Here is an 18,959-nt window from a genome sequence, read left to right as displayed (position 1 = left end):
AGCGCTTTTCTCCATCCCTTTGGAGTTGATATGAGGCCTTCACTGGGAGCTTTTGGTATTTACTTTACACAATTTAGTTCATAAATTTGAAGTTTCTAATGATAGTTTGGATTTAGTTTAGATGCTCTCTTATTTGGAAATTTAGAAATCCAGTATAAGCTTTCTAATGTGGTTATCTTTCCTACTTATAAAGAGAGTTGATGATGAGTTCACATGTGGGCTCAATAAACTTTACAAATAAATAATACGCTCCTACCCACATGTGAAACTAGCAACCTTCATCCCCGCAAAAAAAAACTAGCAACCTTCCAACTCATACGTGAGACCTAGCATGAATAAACAAATATAATACTAAATTCATGTGAGAACACACTTGTAACATACTCCCTCCGTTCCTAAATACTTGTCTTTCTAGGCATTTCAACAAGTGACTACATACGGAGTAAAATGAGTGAATCTACACTCTAAAATATGTCTACATACATCCGTATGTGATATTCATTTGAAATGCCTAGAAAGACAAGTATTTAGAAACGGAGGGAGTACAAAACTAATAAAATAGAGTACCACTCAATATCATGATCTTGGGTTTACTTTACGTAACCAACCATTTTTTCCAGTTATATACAATAGCATAAGAGAGCAAACAAATTAAAACCCCAATGTTTCCATAGAGCTTGTCGTCCTACCTCAGATCGCCGACCTTGTGCAAATGACCTATTGTGGTAACTTAAAATTCTGCAACACCTACCATATGATTTCTCATTGTAATTTTTGCTCTCTTTTAGTCGTGGGTTAGGTAACAGGCTAAATGACACTAACATCTTTTGATGATCTCCTAAGTCCGCAGCCTAACTCATGATCTTTTTTATGACTCGTAGCAACACAGAGTTACTGTGCTAGTTGTATACGTTGTCGGTAGGGAGGAGTAGTTTCATCTTATTTTTTAGTGATATGCATACCTCTAGTATTATTTACAAAGATGTGTCGCGTTAAAATATCGAACTCCATGGCTGAGAGAAGGACGTCATAGGGGAATCGCAGGTCTTTGCAATTTTAAAGGCGACAAATAAATTTTGGAAAATTATATTGAAATCACTATAGCCATTTATGTTCGGTTTTGCTAAATATCAAATCCAAGGTGGGAAACAAAAGTCATCAATACACTAAAAGAAAAAAGTGCAAGCTGAGGACTTTGTTATTCTACACTTCAGCACATCTGCTCTATTCATTTTAAAATTGTGGAAAGTTGCTTGTGGAGTTCCAAAAATTCGAGAAACAATCTCAGAAGTGGATATTAAAACGGCCTACATATTTTTTTTCAAAGTTTCGCGAATAGACTTGTGGTCTACACTAAAAAAACATGAGAGACTAAAATGGCATCCTTATATGCTATATTTGTTACATTTTCTGCACATGTCCCAAGACTTAACATGACAATTGCAAATAATACTACATTTTTTTCAATACGACAATTCTTGAGATTTTCTAAAACATGATAAATATTTTTTTACAAGATAAGACATCTCCAAATGCTCCTGTGGGATGACTTCTCTTACTCTTCCACGTTAGTTTTTTTATGTGGCACATTGTTTTATTAATGGGGATAAATAATCATCTCTTATCATAAATACGATCCCGTAGCACAATCCATGAAAAAGATTGTTGGATATCATTTTCACGTTCTAATTGGACTCACATAGTCTTAATTTAAGTGAAATCTAATGTATTTAATATTTAATCTATATAAGATATAACTCGTTAAAATGGTTGTCTCTAAAATATATCATCTCCTAAGAGAACATGTGAAGAAATAACACAATGTGTGTGGCCTAAGTTGAGTAACTATAGGTTGTTCCAAAACTCACATGCAACACAAGAAGAGTTGAATCCATTCAATTGTGCGCCGATTCTAAATGTATCACTACCAGAAGTTAAACATTCAAGCAACTCAAAACCTTGTCAGTTTTTGACTTATCGACCAAAACGGCAAAGAACTGGCTAACGGCAAACTGCGCCTTCGCCGTCAGCCAGTTCCTTGCCGTCCGCTAACGGACGGCAAAGTAGCTCTTGCCGTCAGCCAGTTCTTTGCCGTCGGCTAGCTGACGACAAAGATACTTTGCCGTCAGCTAGAGGACGACAAACAATATTCTACCTAACGGCGCTAACGCGCCCGCGCCCCCACCCTAACCATGTCTCCCACCCCCCTCCTCACTCTCTGTCTCCCACACTCTCTTCTCTCTCTCCCCGATCGCACCCCGCCGCCGCCGCCGCCGCCACCGACGACCCACCGCTAAGGCCCCCCGGCCCCACGCCCCCCCCCCGACGCCTCGCCGCTCCTGCACGCCGCCCCGTCCCGCCTTCGCGGGCACCGCCGTCGGTGTTTGTAAAAAAAATTCATTGCATTCAACATATATTTGATGTCTACTACACAACCTTCTTCTTGTAGACGTTGTTGGGCCTCCAAGTGCAGAGGTTTGTAGGACAGTAGCAAGTTTCCCTCAAGTGGATGACCTAAGGTTTATCAATCCGTGGGAGGAGTAGGATGAAGATGGTCTCTCTCAAGCAACCCTGCAACCAAATAACAAAGAGTCTCTTGTGTTCCCAACACACCCAATACAATGGTAAATTGTATAGGTGCACTAGTTCGGCGAAGAGATGGTGATACAAGTGCAATATGGATGGTAGATATAGGTTTTTGTAATCTGAAAATATTAAAACAGCAAGGTAACAAGTAATAAAAGTGAGCATAAACGGTATTGCAATGCTAGGAAACAAGGCCTAGGGTTCATACTTTCACTAGTGCAAGTTCTCTCAACAATAATAACATAATTGGATCATAGAACTATCCCTCAACATGCAACAAAGAGTCACTCCAAAGTCACTAATAGCGGAGAACGAACGAAGATATTATGGTAGGGTACTAAACCACCTCAAAGTTATTCTTTGCAATCAATCCGTTGGGCTATTCCTATAAGTGTCACAAACAGCCCTAGAGTTCGTACTAGAATAACACCTTAAGACACAAATCAACCAAAACCCTAATGTCACCTAGATACTCCAATGTCACCTCAAGTATCTGTGGGTATGATTATACGATATGCATCACACAATCTCAGATTCATCTATTCAACCAACACAAAGTACTTCAAAGAGTGCCCCAAAGTTTATACCGGAGAGTCAAGACGAAAACGTGTGCCAACCCCTCTGCATAGGTTCATGGGCGGAACCCGCAAGTTGATCACCAAAACATACATCAAGTGGATCACGTGATATCCCATTGTCACCACAGATAAGCACGGCAAGACATACATTAAGTGTTCTCAAATCCTTAAAGACTCAATCCGATAAGATAACTTCAAAGGGAAAACTCAATCCATTACAAGAGAGTAGAGGGGGAGAAACATCATAAGATCCAACTATAATAGCAAAGCTCGCGATACATCAAGATCGTGCCAAATCAAGAACACGAGAGAGAGAGAGATCAAACACATAGCTACTAGTACATACCCTCAGCCCCGAGGGTGAACTACTCCCTCCTCGTCATGGAGAGCGCCGGGATGATCAAGATGGCCACCGGTGAGGGTTCCCCCCTCCGGCAGGGTGCCGGAACAGGGTCCCGATTGGTTTTTGGTGGCTATAGAGGCTTGTGGCGGCGGAACTCCCGATCTATTCTGTCCCCGAAGTTATTAGGGTATATTGGTATATATAGCAGGAAGAAATACGTCAGGGGAGCCACGAGGGCCCCACGAGGGTGGAGGGCGTGCCCAGGGGGTGGGCGCGCCCCCTGCCTCATGCCTTCCTCGTTGCTTTCTTGACGTGGACTCCAAGTCTCCCGAGTTGCTTTCTTTCCAAAAATAACTTCTCCAGAAGGTTTCATTTCGTTTCGACTCCGTTTGATATTCCTTTTCTTCGAAACACTAAAACAAGGGAAAAAACAGGAACTGGCACTGGGCTCTGGGTCAATAGGTTAGTCCCAAAAATAATATAAAAGTGCATAGTAAAGCCCATAAAACATCCAAGATGGATAATATAATAGCATGAATACTTCATAAATTATAGATACGTTGGACATCCCCAAGCTTAATTCCTGCTCGTCCTCGAGTAGGTAAATGATAAAAGAAAGAATTTATGAAGTGTGAATGCTAGCAGGTGCACAAGTTTGATCAATGATAATTTCAATCACCTTTTCTAGCATCATTATATGTCATAACAGTAGCTCTTATCATAAAACTTTGCATGATCAAGTAACAAACTATTCACATGTTAAAGTATAGAACATAAACTTTCTCGAAAACTAACAAACCGTGTTATTAGTCATCAAACAATTACAATTCATCTTATTTTCAGAAAGAGTCTATGTCAGAGCTTTGATTCAGCAAACTTCACATACTCAACTATCATTTAGTCTTCCATGATTGCTACCACTCAAAGCATATTTTTAGAACAAATAGCATCCATCTAACACAGAGAAAGATAGGGGCTTAATGTTTCGCCTCCCAACTCTTTTATCATATAGATAATTCTCAACAATAATAATTCATGATCAAATATATTTGAATGGCCATATATGCTCAGATCTTTCCATCACATGATGCTTACCAACTAAAGAGTAGGTTGGAATGAGAAGGAATACTACTGACTCTTGCATAAAAGTAAAAGATAGGCCCTTCGCAGAGGGAAGCAGGGATTTGCAGAGGTGCCAGAGCTCGAAGCAAAAATAGAGATGAAAATAATTTTGAGAGGTATGCTTTCATTGTCAACATAACGACCAAGAGTTTCCAATATCTTCCATACTACATACATTATAGGCGGTTCCCAAACAGAAAGATAAAGATTTTTACTCCCCCTTCACTAACAATCATAAATCCATGGCTTGCCCGAAAAAACGGGTGCCTCCAACTAACATCAAACCTGGGGGAGTTTTGTTTGCAATTATTTTTGATTTGATTTCGATCTTTTGATCATGGGACTGGGTATCCCAGTTACCAGCCATTTTCTCGTGAATGATGAGCGGAGTCCACTCATCGTGAGAATAACCCACCTAGCATGGAAGATACCGACAGCCCCTAGTCGCTACATGAGCGATTCGGGCATACAAAACAGATTATTATTTGAAGGTTTAGAGTTTGGCACATGCAAATTTACTTGGAACGGCAGGTAAATACCGCATATAGGTAGATATGGTGGACACTCATGGAAGGAACTTGGTTCAAGGAATTTGGATGCACAAGCAGTATTCCCGCTTAGTACATAAATTTTGGCTAGCAAAGGATTCTAAATAGCAAGCACCACATGTTAGAGAATCCATAACAATATAACTTCTATAGAAATATACCCAAGCATAACTCATTATGTTGTCTTCCTTGTCCAACTTCAACTAATTTGCTCAGGTTTGAAAATAATTAATGGGGCTCACAATCATAGAAGATGTCCAAGATAGTATATTTATATGTGAAATCTCTCTTCCTTCAATATTCTTTCATGAATTGTTCAAGTGACCAATACAATGTTTGCTAACCTTCAATAAATTTACCACCTCTACTTCTTATATGTGAAGGCATTACTCCTCATGTGAAAGGCATATGAAACATATATATATAATTTCAGATTTATGACATTCAAATCGTTCAACCATTTACTCATAGGATATAAGTGAAGCACACGAGTAAATGACAAACTACTCCAAAAACATATAAGTGAAGATCAATGAGTAGTTAAATAATTATGTAGCTATGTGAAGACTCTCTCTCATTTAAGAATTTCAGATCTTGGGATATTATTCAAACAACAAGCAAAACAAAATAAAACGACATTTCAAGGATAGCACTCATCATGTGAAGAAGCAAAAACTTAGGCTCCACTGATACTAACCGATAATTGTTGAAGAAGAAAGGTGGGATGCCTACCGGGGCATCCCCAAGCTTAGATGCTTGAGACTTCTTGAAATATTATCTTGGGGTGCCTTGGGCATCACCAAGCTTGAGCTTTTGTGTCTCCTTAATTCCTCTCATATCACAGTTTCCTAAATCTCAAAAACTTCATCCACGCCAAACTCAACAAGAACTCGTGAGATAAGTTAGTATAAACCAATGAAAAAACCTTATCATACTCTAGTGTAGAAAATCACTAAAATTATTATTCAACATTGCATACTAAATGCCTCTGCATATTTAATAGTCCAATCCTCAAATAGAATCATTAAACAAGCAAACATATGCAAACAATGCAAACATAACAGCAATCTGCCTAAACAGGACAGTCTGTAAAGAATGCAGCAAGATCCATACTTCCCTATCTCCAAAAATTATGAAAGAAAATTCCCACTGTAGTAAATTCATTAGAGCTTATTATGAAAAAAGTTTCAACATTTTATCACATTCTGACTTTTTTATGGAATTTTTGCAACAGCGGTAAACTTTCTGTTTTGAAACAGCAACATGTATACTTGCAAAATAAGCATGGTAAAGGCTATCCTTGACATTTTTATTGAAAATAGAGATGCAAAACATTATTATAAATAACAGAAAGCAAATACTAACAAAATAAAATGACGCTCCAAGCAAAACATATATCATGTGGTGAATAAAAATATAGCTCCAAGTAAAGTTACCGATGAACGAAGACGAAAGAGGGGATGCCATCCGGGGCATCCCCAAGCTTAGGCTCTTGGTTTTCCTTGAATATTACCTTGGGCATCCCCAAGCTTAGGCTCTTGCCACTCCTTATTCCATAGTCCATCGAATCTTTACCCAAAACTTGAAAACTTCACAACACAAAACTCAACAGAAAATCTCATGAGCTCCGTTAGCGAAAGAAAACAAACCACCACTTAAAGGTACTGTAATGAACTCATTCTTTATTTATATTGGTGTTAAACCTACTGTATTCCAACTTCTCTATGGTTCATACCCTCCGATACTACTCATAGATTCATCAAAATAAGCAAACAACACACGAAAAATAGAATCTGTCAAAAACAAAACAGTCTGTAGTAATCTGTATCAAACGCAAACTTTCTGTAACTCAAAAATTCTACCAAAATAGGAGGACCTAAATAATTTGTTTATTGATCTACTTCAATTGGAATCAGTATTTTATCACGTTCTGGTGATTTTTAACAATTGCTTTCGTGAGCAGAAAGTTTCTGATTTTTTCAGCAAGATCAAATAACTATCATCCAAGAAGATCCTATAGGTTTTACTTGGCACAAACATTAATTAAAACATAAAACCACATCTAACCAGAGGCTAGATCAAATATTTATTACTAAACAGAACCAAAAAGCAAGAAACAAAAATAAAATTGGGTTGCCTCCCAACAAGCGCTATTGTTTAACGCCACTAGCTAGGCATGATGATTTCAATGATGCTCACATAAAAGATAAGAATTGAAACATAAAGAGAGCATCATGAAGAATATGACTAGCACATTTAAGTCTAACCCACTTCCTATGCATAGGGATTTTGTGAGCAAACAACTTATGGGAAGAATAATCAACTAGCATAGGAAGGCAAACCAAGCATGACTTCAAGATTTTAAGAACATAGAGAGGAAACATGAAATTATTGCAATTCCTACAAGCATATATTCCTCCCTCATAATAATTTTCAGTAGCATCATGAATGAATTCAACAATATAACTACCACATAAAGCATTCTTTTCATGATCTACAAGCATAGAAATTTTATTACTCCCCACATAAGTAAAATTCTTCTCTTTCGGAATAGTGTGAGCAAACTCAACAAAATAACTATCATGTGAAACATAATCCAATTGGAAATTAAAACCATGATGACAAGTTTCATGGTTATCTTTATTCTTTATAGCATACATGTCATCACAGTAATCATCATAAATAGGAGGCATGCTTTCATCATAATAAATTTGCTCATCAAAACTTGGGGGACTAAACATATCATCTTCATCAAACATAGCATCCCCAAGCTTGTGGCGTTGCATATCATTAGCATCATGGGTATTCAAAGAATTCATACTAACAACATTGCAATCATACTCATCATTCAAATATTTTATGCCAAGCATTCTATGTAATTCTTCTTCTAGTACTTGAGCACAATTTTCCTTCCCATCATTTTCACGAAAGACATTAAAAAGATGAAGCATATGAGGCACCCTTAATTCCATTTTTTTTGTAGTTTTCTTTTATAGACTAAACTAGTGATAAAACAAGAAACAAAAAGATTCGATTGCAAGATCTAAAGATATACCTTCAAGCACTCACCTCCCCGGCAACGGCGCCAGAAAAGAGCTTAGTTGACGGGGTGTGAGTGCCGCTTACCTAGCCTCCCCGGCAACGGCGCCAGAAAAGAGCTTGATGTCTACTACACAACCTTCTTCTTGTAGACGTTGTTGGGCCTCCAAGTGCAGAGGTTTGTAGGACAGTAGCAAGTTTCCCTCAAGTGGATGACCTAAGGTTTATCAATCCGTGGGAGGCATAGGATGAAGATGGTCTCTCTCAAGCAACCCTGCAACCAAATAACAAAGAGTCTCTTGTGTCCCCAACACACCCAATACAATGGTAAATTGTATAGGTGCACTAGTTCGGCGAAGAGATGGTGATACAAGTGCAATATGGATGGTAGATATAGGTTTTTGTAATCTGAAAATATAAAAACAGCAAGGTAACAAGTAATAAAAGTGAGCGTAAACGGTATTGCAATGCTAGGAAACAAGGCCTAGGGTTCATACTTTCACTAGTGCAAGTTCTCTCAACAATAATAACATAATTGGATCATATAACTATCCCTCAACATGCAACAAAGAGTCACTCCAAAGTCACTAATAGCGGAGAACGAACGAAGAGATTATGGTAGGGTACGAAACCACCTCAAAGTTATTCTTTCCAATCAATCCGTTGGGCTATTCCTATAAGTGTCACAAACAGCCCTAGAGTTTGTACTAGAATAACACCTTAAGACACAAATCAACCAAAACCCTAATGTCACCTAGATACTCCAATGTCACCTCAAGTATCCGTGGGTACGATTATACGATATGCATCACACGATCTCAGATTCATCTATTCAACCAACACAAAGTACTTCAAAGAGTGCCCCAAAGTTTATACCGGAGAGTCAAGATGAAAACGTGTGCCAACCCCTATGCATAGGTTCATGGTTGGAACCCGCAAGTTGATCACCAAAACATACATCAAGTGGATCACGTGATATCCCATTGTCACCACAGATAAGCACGGCAAGACATACATCAAGTGTTCTCAAATCCTTAAAGACTCAATCCGATAAGATAACTTCAAAGGGAAAACTCAATCCATTACAAGAGAGTAGAGGGGGAGAAACATCATAAGATCCAACTATAATAGCAAAGCTCGCGATACATCAAGATCGTGCCAAATCAAGAACACGAGAGAGAGAGAGAGATCAAACACATAGCTACTGGTACATACCATCAGCCCCGAGGGTGAACTACTCCCTCCTCGTAATGGAGAGCGCCAGGATGATGAAGATGGCCACCGGTGAGGGTTCCCCCCTTCGGCAGGGTGCCGGAACAGGGCCCCGATTGGTTTTTGGTGGCTACAGAGGTTGCGGCGGCGGAACTCCCGATCTATTCTGTTCCCCGAAGTTTTTAGGGTATATTGGTATATATATAGGAGGAAGAAATACGTCAGGGGAGCCACGAGGGCCCCATGAGGGTGGAGGGCGCGCCCCCCTGCCTCGTGCCTTCCTCGTTGCTTTCTTGACGTGGACTCCAAGTCTCCCGGGTTGCTGTCTTTCCAAAAATAACTTCTCCAGAAGGTTTCATTCCGTTTCGACTCCGTTTAATATTCGTTTTCTTCGAAACACTGAAACAAGGGAAAAAACAGGAACTGGCACTGGGCTCTGGGTCAATAGGTTAGTCCCAAAAATAATATAAAAGTGCATAGTAAAGCCCATAAAACATCGAAGATGGATAATATAATAGCATGAATACTTCATAAATTATAGATACGTTGGAGACGTATTAATATTTTACATAGTTCAACATATATTTAACGAAAAATAAAACTTAAAACGACATTAGTCGTCGTCGCTAGGTGCTAGCAGGTCGATCACGACGGCGCCTTCGTCGTCACCGCCGTCGTCGTTGTTGTTGTTGTTGGCAACGTCATCCCAGTCGACCGGGCTGTCGCACTCCATCGCTGCCTCCTCGTCCTCCGCTGGCACCATCACGGCCTCCTATGCAGCCATGGCCGCGGCAGCTTCGATTGCGGCTGCAACCTCGGCGTCCTCCCTCGCAGCCGCCGCCGCCGCCGCTTCCGATGCGTGTAGGGCGACGTGCTAGCCCGGAGTGTCCTCCGGGTCGCCGTCCTCGCGGAGGACCACCTGTTCCGACGGCAGCTCCACGACGCGGGGGGGGGGGGTACGGGGGCCGGCGTAGCCGCCGGGGGTGCTGGCTGGCGGCGGGCAGCTCCACGACGGCGCTCCCGCGGGGCCGAGCCGTGCGCCGGTGCAGGGGCACGAAGGCGGTCGCTCGCGTCCGTGAGGTCGGGGGTGACGCCGGCCTCCGCTAGACGGAAGGCGACGATGACGCCGTCGTACACTTTCCCCTTCCAGAAGGCGTGACGGCCGACGATGTTGTGGCGGCCGCCGCGGTGGGTCCGGAGCTCCTCCGTCGTCGCGCCGGGGCCGAGCGTCGGTAGCCGTCCACGCTGATATGCCACTTCCGGGGAAGGCGGCAGCCCAGCGGCACGAGCAGGCCATACCGGCACAGCTCCGCCGTCTCCGGGTTGCCGAGGCTGGACAGCCAGGAGCTCAGGGCGTCGTCTTCCCCGCCAACGCTGCTGCTCCCGTGGTGGTAGGCCATCGCCGACGCTGCGCTGATTCTCGTCGGCAGCAGGAGTCGGGGTGTGAGGTCGGGTGTGGGGGGACGACACCGGGGCGGGGTCTTATAGCCATCCGAGCGACGGGAGGCGGGCGGCCGGGCTGGCGCCGGCATTACTGATCATTAATGCCGACACCTCGGGACGGGACGCGACGATGGGACGGGGCGGCGGGGGGGTGGAAGGCGAAGCGGCCGTCGACGGGACAAGGCGACGGGGGGTGGTAGAAGCTATAGTTTGACTGGGCGACGCGGTTGGACGTCACACGTCGCGCCGGGCACGTGGGGTGATGTGTCGAAGCATGTTTTGACGTTAGCTGGCGGACGGCAAAGGCCGCCATTAGCCACCTAATGTGGCTAAAGCATGGTTTTTGCCGTCCATGTTCTTTGCCGTCTGCCACCGACGGCAAAGTGTCTTTGCCGTCCGCTTTGAGGAAGCAGATGGCAAATAACCTGGTTACCGTCGCTCTCTTTGTCGGGCAGGTTTGCCGTCGGCGGCAGACGTCAAAGGGTTTTGCCGTCCGCTTTTGGTGCCTTTGCTGTCTGCCATGGCAGACGGCAAATAAGCCGATTCCTGTAGTGATTACTATATTATTTAAAATATCCTTTTATGGTATGTAAAAAACATGCCTTTTTGGCAAACTTGAGCCCTCCAATGAAGGGCTTTCCTGCGTATATTATCCTCTAATAGTACAACAGAAGGACCAAAATCCCTCAAGTTTAGATATAACATCTGATATTACAAAATTTATAGTGAAGTCCAAAAGGCACACATGTGCGAAGCCATCACATGTGCCTTTCATTTAAATTATGGGTTTTGTATTATACACGAAATGGTGGCTAAGTAAGTTGGAATTATTCCAAAACAAGTTACTGTGGCAAATTATATAACGAAGCCTAAGGCCCCCTTTGTTTGGGCTACAGATTCCTGAGAGTCACTTTACTATGGATTCTTGAGAATCATTTTTGTGGCTGGATTCCTGAGAATCATAATCTGGTTGTTTCTCAGCTTTAGGAGTTGTGGGTGTTGTGAAATGTCAGTAATGCCCTCGACTATTGACTATGATGTTTATATGCAGATTCAAGCACAAGTTATTTGTTTTGACTTGATAAAGTGAGAACTAGCACAAAAACAAAATATGTAGAATATATTTTTCGAGAAATGACACGATGGTATGAATATTTCATCTGAAACATGCATATGAAACGTAACATCCAAAAAAAGAGTCAACCCTCATAGTCTTCCATACGAAATATATCATCCCTATATCGACCAACCATCATAATCTTACATACGTGCACATATCATCCAAAATATGTACTAACCATCATAGTCTTACATACGTACACATATCATCCAAAATATGCACCAATCATCATAGTCTCATCAAGTAATATGTGAACCTATACTTGATCCGCCATCAATCAATCAGCAATTTCCTCATGAGTTGCTTTCATGGTCGCATCATCGCCAACCACAATATTGGACACATGCCCTGTGGGTAGGGGTTTTAAATTCCCTGGCATGTAGTTCTCATCATGATCACATTTGTCAAACTCCAAGTCTCTCAAATTGCTTTCTCTAATGCAATTATGAAGTTCCATGCATGCAATGATGATTCGAGCTTGCTTCCCAGGAGGGTAACTTGGCTTTTTTTTTGTAAAATATGCCATTTCATCTTCCAGACACGAAATGAACGCTCAATAACATTGCGTAGAGATGAATGTGCAAACCTAAATATTTCTTTTTTTCCCATTCGGTGAGAGACCTTGGGAAATTCTCGCACATGGAACTTTTGCCCTTTGTATGTTTCTTGTTCCTTTCAAGCCATATGTGTATACAAGTGTACGATGCAATCTATCAAAACAAGGCTTGTACATCCTGAACATGTTATTGCAATCTTTTGGAGTACTCAAGTTCTCGTAATCCACTATTGTCCGGTCTTCATATTGTTGAAACAACGATTTTCAAACTTTGCAAACAACTTGGTTGCTATGAAGTACTCATCACTTGCTTCATCTAATCCACATGCCACAACTTCTTCCATTATGTTTTCAATTTTAGTAGCAACACTATTCTTATGTGAGTTCATTGCGTCATATTCACTAATCAAGTGGTCAACCATGCGCTTGAAATCCCTTTTAACACGATTCTTTTTAGAGTTGCCATCTATCTTCCCTGGATCCTTCTTTGCCTTCTTGGCTTGGGTAGTCTGTAGTTCTTCCTCCTCGGTTTCATCCTCTTCAAGATCAAGCACTTCATGCTCTCAACCTGACATCATAGAAAATTCTCCGGTAACGTTGATATTCTCGTACAGGACACTCATTTGCTCCAAATTTACAAGACCACATTCACGAAATTGCAAGAAGTCCTTGTTCTCCTGAATAAATAAATCATTTGGCACTTGTCAACAAAAAAAATTCTAGTGCAATATTAGCCACAACACAATTTGATCTTATGAACATGACTTACTTCACCAGATTTTTTCCACCAGTCATCATCACCGACCACGGTGTTCGTTTCATCATTCCAACCAAGTCTAGTAGATGTGTTCTTTCGGATCAGCCAATCCCTATAAGTCAAAACATCAAGCAAAAAAATACGTTTTTTGGGGCTGAACAATTACCTTCTCCTCACAGGTAGGAGATGGGGTAGAGTTGGTACATTGATAAGGACAATTTACATATATTTCGCATGTCAAAGTGTGCCTATTAATAAATCTGAAAATTAGCACAAGTGATGACTATGGTGCATATATGAAATCTAACGGGAGTTCAACCTAATAATTAGCAGTTCATACACCAGAACACCGACATACCCAAAATTTGAAGAGGAAATATACACCATGAAGCGAAGAATTTATTTTTTGGGAGAGAAAAATATTACCTCGTCCTCACACGGGTAGGGGACGAGGCAGGGCAGGTGCAGTCAGGGGCCAAGGGGAACTCCGGCGCGGTGCAAGCAACTTCGACGGTGCAGGAAGAGAACAGGGGAGTCGATGGAGCTAGGGGACGGCGCAGGTGGAGCTAGCAGGCGGTGATGCAGAGGAACTTTGGTGGCCAAAGTCTGCTAGGGGCGGAGGGGCCTAGATCCGTTTGTTGTGGTGGCGATGGGACCGACGAAGGTGGCAGCAGCCTGAACCCTAGAGAGCTATCGCCTCTCTCTGCCTCTATTCGATTGTTGTGAGAACGTAAGCAGAGGAGACCCTGTCGGTGGGAATAGGTTGGGTTGTGGACACGGTTGCATTTTCATCGTAATAACGAGAAGAAGTTGGCCTAAATCTGAAAGAGGGTAAGTGGCAGCTCGGGAATCAGCAAAATCATTGATTCTGGCTTCTGGGCGCCTCCAACGCATTTTCTAAAATTGACTCTACAAATCCGAGGCAGGAATCTGATTGTTTGTTTGACAATCCAATTTTGGATGGGCTAGAATCCGAAAATCACTATCTGTAGCCCAAAAAAAGGCCACCTAAGTATGTTGCCACTTAGGAAGCGACAAAAGAGGGTATTGGATCATATAGCTCATTCATGAACTTAGTATGGTTCCAAAAAGGCTTTGGCCAACGGAACACTATTGAAGGTAGTTGCTCCATAGCTCAGTCTGAGGAATCAAGGTTCGACCAGTGATTCACATATATACAAAGCCAAGTCCACACAAATTATGAATTTTATGAAAGCATGAAAATGCGAGAATGTGCAAAGGTACACAAAGACATGAAGTTGTTTGATCCTTCAGACAAAGACTATACCGCAAGCGAATCATATTTTACACCGGTATGCCATAGGTGTGAAGTGCATTAGCATTGACTAGATTATTGACTCTAGTGCAAGTGAGAGTTTGTAGGAGATATGCCCTAGAGGCAATAATAACCGTTAATATTTATTTCTGAATTCGTAATTACATTTTATATTCCGTGTTATAACTGCAATGGTCCTTCAGTCTATATATCCATAAAGTCTTGGAGGAAAACCCATATGCACGTGTGGAATAATAAATGGTAAATGTATTCCTAGTCATGCCTCTAAGACTAGCTCAAGTGTTGCATGATGATCACATTTTCCTAATCATGTGAACGTCTATGCCAAAAACTTTGAGGACCCAATGTTAGAAGAACACTTGCATTGAATCAACCTTAATTGATGTTATGCTATGAGATACATTTGTCACAAGTTAATGGTCAACAACACAGATAAATTTAACGTTTGCATAATTCCTTAGACTATGAGAGTATTGTTGCTTTCCTATTAACTGACCTAGCTGATGATTTGGTGTAGGCTGCTGAAGATAACAACACAAAGCCTGAGACAGCAAGGCAACCCCATTATTTCTCTCCAATAAATCTAGTGAAGGTAATATGGCAATAACTCTTGATTAATCTATTCAGTTCCCCCTCTAATTTAGGTCATGATGCAGTGCTCGAGACACTCTCCACTACCAGTGATATATACAAGCCTGCCAAAATTGCCATCTGAATCTGTTTAGTTTCCTCTTTCTCGAATCCAACGGAAAAGATGTACGTTGGTGAACCAATTAGTGGCTGACGCAATGCTGGAAATCATGGAGGAATCAGAGGTGCACATTCTTGCGCAACAACAACTGATCGATGATTTCAGTGAGAGATAGCAAAGAAAAAAGAACTTGCTCACATGCTTATGGGCATCATCCGCGTTGATGTTGCAGATCGTTAAGCTCTCTTCATTTATTTGCACTGGCATCATTCTTTGATTGCCCAGTAGATGTAATTTCTTGTAATATATGCTTCGATGTGCTATGTTTTCCCTTGCATGCCGTATATTTGCTTAGCGCGGCTCGCACACCAACTTTCTGGGTCGAAAGCTCAACTGGCGGAAAACAAGCCAAAATATGCAATGAATAATAACTAGAACAAAGCAACGTGGGCCCTTTATCGAGAGGAACGGCTCACTGCCCATAATGGGCTGTGTAATGGGATCCAGTTACTAGCTGGGCCAACATTGGCTTGGGCCTTTGATGGACTGGATTTGCCGCTGTCCATAAATGGTCCGCTAGGCCAAAATCAATGTGGGCTAATTGGGCCTACATCCATGCAGGAACTTTAGCGGGCCCAATTAGTTGACGAGTCGTTAATAGGGTGAAAGCTCGATTGGGCCACAATAATTGGAACGAGCCAACAGGCCATTAGCAGACCGAAAATAGACCTCAATTAATGCTTGACCCATTTCCATATCGGGCCGGCCAAAATCCAAGCAGGCCATAAGTGGGTCGATAAACAACACGAGCCGTTAACAGGCCAAAAGTCAGGTCGGGCTAGAATTGTGCCATGGAGAACATGGGCCGCTAAGAGGCCAAAAGTCAGGTCGGACCTTAAATGGCACAACTCTGATGTGGGGGTGTTACACCAGGCTAGAATTGGACCATGAAGAACATGGGCCGCTAAGAGGACAAAAGTCAGGTCGGACCGTAAATGGCCCAATTCCTCTGTGGGAAGTTAATAGACTGAAAGACACACCGGGCAGGAAATTGGCCCAACTGTAGAATGGGTCGCTAAAAGGCCGAAAGACATACGACCTAAAACTTTACCCATCTCTAGAATGGGCCGCTAACAGGGCAAAGGAACCTATTTTATATGCATTTTATGCTATTTTATATGATTTTTGGGACTAACCTATTAACTTAGAGCCCAGTGCCAGTTTTTGTTTTTTCCTTGTTTTTGAGTTTCGCAGAAAAGGAATATCAAACGGAGTCCAATTGACCTGAAAATTTACGGAGAATATTTTTGGAAAATATAAAAAAATACTGGAATGAAAATATATCAGAGAGGAGTCCCGAAGCCACCACAAGGGTGGAGGGCGCGCCCCCTTCCTTGTCGTCGCCTCGCGGCCCTCCTGACTTGTCCCCAACGCCAACACCTCCTATAAATCCCCAAACCTCCAGAACAGAACTTAGATTGGGAGTTCCGCCGCCGCAAGCCTCTGTAGCCATGAAAAACCAATCGGGAGCCCGTTCCGGCACCCTGCCGGAGGGGGAAACCATCACCGGTGGCCATCTTCATCATCTCGGCGGTCTCCATGACGAGGAGGGAGTAGTTCACCCTCGCGGCTGAGGGTATGTACGAGTAGCTATGTGTTTGATCTCTCTCTCTCTCTCTCTCGCTCTCGTGTTCTTGATTTGGCACGATGATGTACCGTGAGCTTTGCTATTATAGTTGGATCTTATGATGTTTCTTCCCCTCTACGTTCTTGTAATGGATTGAGTTTTCCCTTTGAAGTTATCTTATCGGATTGAGTCTTTAAGGATTTGAGAACACTTGATGTATGTCTTGCATGTGCTTATGTGTGGTGACAATGGGATATTCACGTGATCCACTTGATGTATGTTTTGGTGATCAACTTGCGGGTTCTGTGACCTTGTGAACTTATGCATAGGGGTTGGCATACGTTTTCGTCTTGACTCTCCGGTAGAAACTTTGGGGCACTCTTTGAAGTTCTTTGTGTTGGTTTGAATAGATGAATCTGAGATTGTCTAATGCATATCGTATAACAAACCCGCGGATACTTGTGGTGACATTGGAGTATCTAGGTGACATTAGGGTTTTGATTGATGTGTGTCTTAAGGCGTTATTTTAGTATGAACGGTAGGGTTGTTTGTGTCCCTTATAGGAATAGCCTAATAGATCGATCAGAAAGAATAACTTTGACGTGGTTTTGTACCCTGATACGTCTCCAATGTATCGATAATTTATGAAGTATTCATGCCATGTTTACTATTGTTTTATAAGATTTATGTATGATTTGATTAGAACTAACCCGGACTGACGCTGTTTTCAGCAAAACTACCGTGGTGTTGTTTTTGTGCAGAAATAAAGGTTCTCGGAATGCGCTGAAAATCAACGGAGAATTTTTCTAGAAAATATAAAAAATGCTGGAACAAAAATCTACAGGAGGGGAGTCTCGTGGGCCCCACGAGGGTGGGGGGCGCGCCCACCCCCTAGGCGCGCCCCTGTGGCTCGTGGACTACCCGGGGCCCCCTGACTTGTTCTCGACGCCAACCTCTCCTATAAATACCCAAACCTCCGGAAATTAACCTAGATCGGAAGTTCCGCCGCCGCAAGCCTCTGTAGCCATGAGAAATCAATCTAGGCCCTCTCTGGCACCCTGCCGGAGGGGGCCATCATCGCCAGAGGCCATGGAGCAGGAAGCACAAGGGGGAGAACCTCGCCTCCTCTCTCTCGGTGGCGCCGGAGTGCCACCGGGAGGGGAATCATCGCCGCGGTGATCGTCTTCATCAACATCACCATCATCATCTCTTTTACGCGGTCCACTCTCCCGCAACCCGCTGTAATCCCTACTTGAACATGGTGCTTTATGCCACATATTATGATCCAATGATGTGTTGCCATCTGATACGTCTCCGTCGTATCTACTTTTCCAAACACTTTTGCCCTTGTTTTGGACTCTAACTTGCATGATTTGAATGGAACTAACCCGGACTGACGCTGTTTTCAGCAGAATTGCCATGGTGTTATTTATGTGCAGAAACAAAAGTTCTCGGAATGACCTGAAACTCCTCAGAACTTATTTTTGGAAAATATTAAAAATATTGGCGAAAGAGTCAAGGCCAGGGGGCCCACCACCTGTCCACGAGGGTGGGGGGCGCGCCCCCTGCCTCGTGGGCCCCCTGTTGTTCCACCGACCTCAACTCCAACTCCATATATTCGTGTCCGGGGAGAAAAAAAATCAGAGAGAAGGATTCATCGCCTTTTATGATACGGAGCCGCTGCCAAGCCCTAAACTCTCTCGGGAGGGCTGATCTGGAGTCTGTTCGGGGCTCCGGAGAGGGGAATCCGTCGCCGTCGTCATCATCAACCATCCTACATCACCATTTCATGATGCTCACCGCCGTGCGTGAGTAATTCCATCGTAGGCTTGCTGGACGGTGATGGGTTGGATGAGATTTATCATGTAATCGAGTTAGTTTTGTTAGGGTTTGATCCGTAGTATCCACTATGTTCTGAGATTGATGTTGCTATGACTTTGCTATGCTTAATGCTTGTCACTAGGGCCCGAGTGCCATGATTTCAGATCTGAACCTATTATGTTTTCATGAATATATGTGAGTTCTTGATCCTATCTTGCA

This window comes from Triticum aestivum, chromosome 1D (genome assembly GCF_018294505.1).
Source record: "Triticum aestivum cultivar Chinese Spring chromosome 1D, IWGSC CS RefSeq v2.1, whole genome shotgun sequence".
NCBI classification, from domain to species: domain Eukaryota; kingdom Viridiplantae; phylum Streptophyta; class Magnoliopsida; order Poales; family Poaceae; genus Triticum; species Triticum aestivum.
The sequence above is the reverse complement of the archived record's forward strand: the minus strand, read 5'-3'. Positions refer to the sequence as shown.